Below are 5,000 nucleotides of genomic sequence, written 5' to 3'. Positions count from 1 at the left end.
TCAACGGGGTCCGCCTCGGGACGCACGAGCACGCACGAGGCGGTCGCACGCCTTCGGCTCGCCCCACCGGCAGGACGTCCCACGATACATGCCAGTTAAACACCGACGGGCGGTGAACCAACAGCGTGGGACACAAATCCAACTACGAGCTTTTTAACCGCAACAACTTTAATATACGCTATTGGAGCTGGAATTACCGCGGCTGCTGGCACCAGACTTGCCCTCCAATAGATACTCGTTAAAGGATTTAAAGTGTACTCATTCCGATTACGGGGCCTCGGATGAGTCCCGTATCGTTATTTTTCGTCACTACCTCCCCGTGCCGGGAGTGGGTAATTTGCGCGCCTGCTGCCTTCCTTGGATGTGGTAGCCGTTTCTCAGGCTCCCTCTCCGGAATCGAACCCTGATTCCCCGTTACCCGTTACAACCATGGTAGGCGCAGAACCTACCATCGACAGTTGATAAGGCAGACATTTGAAAGATGCGTCGCCGGTACGAGGACCGTGCGATCAGCCCAAAGTTATTCAGAGTCACCAAGGCAAACGGACCGGACGAGCCGACCGATTGGTTTTGATCTAATAAAAGCGTCCCTTCCATCTCTGGTCGGGACTCTGTTTGCATGTATTAGCTCTAGAATTACCACAGTTATCCAAGTAACGTGGGTACGATCTAAGGAACCATAACTGATTTAATGAGCCATTCGCGGTTTCACCTTAATGCGGCTTGTACTGAGACATGCATGGCTTAATCTTTGAGACAAGCATATGACTACTGGCAGGATCAACCAGGGAGCTGCGTCAACTAGAGCTGAGCAGCCGGCCGCCCGGGAGTGTGTCCCGGGGGCCCGCGCGAACACGCAAGCGTCCGCTCAATTATTCTGCAAACAGGAGGAGGCTGAGCTCCCCTGCACAACACACCTCGAAACCCTCTCAGGTCCCGGCGGCGCGCAGCGCCGTCCTAAGTACTTGGTCGGGTTCGAGAGAGGCGCAATCGCCCGGAGTTAGGCGAGTAGACGCTTTAGGTGCGACCACCCGTGCTCCCAACTGAGCTTGCCGCTGCCGACAGAGGCCCGGGAGCGTGCTGTCGTGGCATTGCCGGCGGGAGACAACACGCGCCACCTACGGTGACCGGCAGCTCCAACGCCAGCGCCACAGAAGGACAAAAGCCCCACTTGGGTGCCGAAGCGAACTCTCCCAGCACAGCGCACGCGCCAACACGTCCGCACAGCTGCGATACAAACCACCTGCGAGAACCGCTGGGGCGACCGAGCAGCAGACGGCGTCGCGGCGCCGAGCGCCGGGCGGCGGCGCATCCTCAGCGCACACAGTCCTCAATCGGACCAGCACACTGCAGATGGCCACCGCGCTTCGCACCGGGCCCGCGAGGACCTACTTTGGCCGCAAGGCGCCGCGAGCAGGGGGCGCCGGCGCGCAGCTGCGGCCGCCCTGCCGCGTCCGTCGGCCGGCGCGCCTGCCACTGGCCGCCCCCACCAGCCGGCTGTAGCGCGTGCGCCCACGCACCGCGCTGCCAGCACGCCGGGCGGCCCCCCCTCACCGGCCGGGGACGGTCCCACCCAGCCACCGCCGCGTATCGCCTCACACCCAGATCCCCTTTCGCGTTCGTGGGCATGGTGGGTCCCCTTTCACGTTCGTGGGCATGGTGGGTATCCTGAAACAACCGGTTAATAGCTCGACCGATCGTCGCAACACTGATTCACCTCTAGCGAGAACAACCGCACCACAACGGGTTACCTGTTGTTCATTTGCGTAACGTCACCAGCAAACGTAGACGTCCATCGCCATTTGCAACGAGTATTGCATGCCTGTGTCAGGTGTCACAACACACTACGTCTGCCCACATAGACGCAACAACATGTGCACGCCTCGAGAACACGTGGAAGGTAGCCCCCGTACGTATGCGGTGTCCATTGCGCGAACGACTGTCAGCCGGCCTCTGCAGGATGTCGCAGATGTGGAACGCGGTGCAACATGCTATCACGGTGTGTGAGAAGAGACGACTACGTCCGAATACACGCTCCACTACATCAACAGACTGCTCATGCTGATCGCCATCCAGGGCGTCCGTTCCTCCCACACGTCTGAATGGCGTACCACACTGCAATCCAGCTCTTATAGGGAGACGACACGTAGCTGCGTGCACAATATTTGGACTGTATGGTCTGCCGTTGCTAGGCGCAGTCGTCGTACGGTCACACATGTGCCACGATGTATCATTCAGTACATACGGACCAATGTGCAGTACAGTTTGTGGGTTTTGCGTACATCGGCGGACAGGTGACAGGCCGTACCACAACGTAGGCTGAGTACGTCGGCATGCGAAGGGCATTGAACATGCAAACTTCTCAACGACCAGCTTGCGAAGGCAGGGGGGAAGGGGGGGGGGCATGTACGTCCTGCTGCTATCCACATTACAGTGTATAGCAGGAGCATGTGGAAAGTCAGCAACACCTGCAAGGTGTTTAACATGACGCGATACACAGGGGACCGGCAGTGCGAATAGCGAACTATATTGCGAGGGTTGCGGTTAGGCAACACTACACTAATTTAACGAGTTGCATAACAATTACAGAGCAGGTTCAGCGACAACGTGCGTCAGGTTAAGGCGCAATATAGGTTAGGTTGAGGCACAATATAGGTTAGGTTAAGGCACAAATTGGGTTACGTTAAGGCACAACATGGGTTACGTTAAGGCACAACATGGGTTACGTTAAGGCACAAATTAGGTTACGTTAAGGCACAAATTAGGTTACGTTAAGCACAAATTAGGTTACGTTAAGGCACAAATTAGGTTACGTTAAGGCACAAATTAGGTTACGTTAAGGCACAAATTAGGTTACGTTAAGGCACAAATTAGGTTACGTTAAGGCACAAATTAGGTTACGTTAAGGCACAAATTAGGTTACGTTATGGCACAAATTAGGTTACGTTAAGGCACAAATTAGGTTACGTTAAGGCACAAATTAGGTTACGTTAAGGCACAAATTAGGTTACGTTAAGGCACAAATTAGGTTACGTTAAGGCACAAATTAGGTTACGTTAAGGCACAAATTAGGTTACGTTAAGGCACAAATTAGGTTACGTTAAGGCACAAATTAGGTTACGTTAAGGCACAAATTAGGTTACGTTAAGGCACAAATTAGGTTACGTTAAGGCACAAATTAGGTTACGTTAAGGCACAAATTAGGTTACGTTAAGGCACAAATTAGGTTACGTTAAGGCACAAATTAGGTTACGTTAAGGCACAAATTAGGTTACGTTAAGGCACAAATTAGGTTACGTTAAGGCACAAATTAGGTTACGTTAAGGCACAAATTAGGTTACGTTAAGGCACAAATTAGGTTACGTTAAGGTACAATATGGGTTAGGTTAAGGTACAATATGGGTTAGGTTAAGGTACAATATGGGTTAGGTTAAGGTACAATATGGGTTAGGTTAAGGCACAACGTAGGTTAGGTTAAGGCACAACGTAGGTTAGGTTAAGGCACAACATAGGTTAGGTTAAGGCACAACATAGGTTAGGTTAAGGCACAACATAGGTTAGGTTAAGGCACAACATAGGTTAGGTTAAGGCACAACATAGGTTAGGTTAAGGCACAACATAGGTTAGGTTAAGGCACAACGTAGGTTAGGTTAAGGCACAACGTAGGTTAGGTTAAGGCACAACGTAGGTTAGGTTAAGGCACAACGTATAGGTTAGGTTTAAGGCACAACGTAGGTTAGGTTAAGGCACAACGTAGGTTAGGTTAAGGCACAACGTAGGTTAGGTAAGGCACAACGTAGGTTAGGTTAAGGCACAACGTAGGTTAGGTTAAGGCACAACGTAGGTTAGGTTAAGGCACAACGTAGGTTAGGTTAAGGCACAACGTAGGTTAGGTTAAGGCACAACGTAGGTTAGGTTAAGGCACAACGTAGGTTAGGTTAAGGCACAACGTAGGTTAGGTTAAGGCACAACGTAGGTTAGGTTAAGGCACAACGTAGGTTAGGTTAAGGCACAACGTAGGTTAGGTTAAGGCACAACGTAGGTTAGGTTAAGGCACAACGTAGGTTAGGTTAAGGCACAACGTAGGTTAGGTTAAGGCACAACGTAGGGTTTAGGTTAAGGCACAACGTAGGTTAGGTTAAGGCACAACGTAGGTTAGGTTAAGGCACAACGTAGGTTAGGTTAAGGCACAACGTAGGTTAGGTTAAGGCACAACGTAGGTTAGGTTAAGGCACAACGTAGGTTAGGTTAAGGCACAACGTAGGTTAGGTTAAGGCACAACGTAGGTTAGGTTAAGGCACAACGTAGGTTAGGTTAAGGCACAACGTAGGTTAGGTTAAGGCACAACGTAGGTTAGGTTAAGGCACAACGTAGGTTAGGTTAAGGCACAACGTAGGTTAGGTTAAGGCACAACGTAGGTTAGGTTAAGGCACAACGTAGGTTAGGTTAAGGCACAACGTAGGTTAGGTTAAGGCACAACGTAGGTTAGGTTAAGGCACAACGTAGGTTAGGTTAAGGCACAACGTAGGTTAGGTTAAGGCACAACGTAGGTTAGGTTAAGGCACAACGTAGGTTAGGTTAAGGCACAACGTAGGTTAGGTTAAGGCACAACGTAGGTTAGGTTAAGGCACAACGTAGGTTAGGTTAAGGCACAACGTAGGTTAGGTTAAGGCACAACGTTAGGTTAGGTTAAGGCACAACGTAGGTTAGGTTAAGGCACAACGTAGGTTAGGTTAAGGCACAACGTAGGTTAGGTTAAGGCACAACGTAGGTTAGGTTAAGGCACAACGTAGGTTAGGTTAAGGCACAACTAGGTTAGGTTAAGGCACAACGTAGGTTAGGTAAGGCACAACATAGGTTAGGTTAAGGCACAACATAGGTTAGGTTAAGGCACAACATAGGTTAGGTTAAGGCACAACATAGGTTAGGTTAAGGCACAACATAGGTTAGGTTAAGGCACAACATAGGTTAGGTTAAGGCACAACATAGGTTAGGTTAAG

The 5,000-nt window shown here is 50.6% G+C and overlaps 1 non-coding gene across 1 annotated transcript in view; it reads right to left on the bottom strand.

Annotated features, from left to right (window-relative positions):
- Window positions 1-791, bottom strand: part of LOC126432059 (small subunit ribosomal RNA) — a 1,909-nt gene extending 1,118 nt beyond the window's left edge. Inside the window, exon 1 of the ribosomal RNA XR_007577846.1 lies at window positions 1-791. This exon is cut by the window's left edge and continues 1,118 nt beyond it. This is a non-coding gene — a ribosomal RNA (small subunit ribosomal RNA).
- Window positions 792-5,000: the final 4,209 nt, after the last annotated feature.

Source organism: Schistocerca serialis, unplaced genomic scaffold, assembly GCF_023864345.2.
Source record: "Schistocerca serialis cubense isolate TAMUIC-IGC-003099 unplaced genomic scaffold, iqSchSeri2.2 HiC_scaffold_1121, whole genome shotgun sequence".
Lineage (NCBI taxonomy): Eukaryota > Metazoa > Arthropoda > Insecta > Orthoptera > Acrididae > Schistocerca > Schistocerca serialis.
This window is presented reverse-complemented; position numbering and strand designations above follow the sequence as displayed.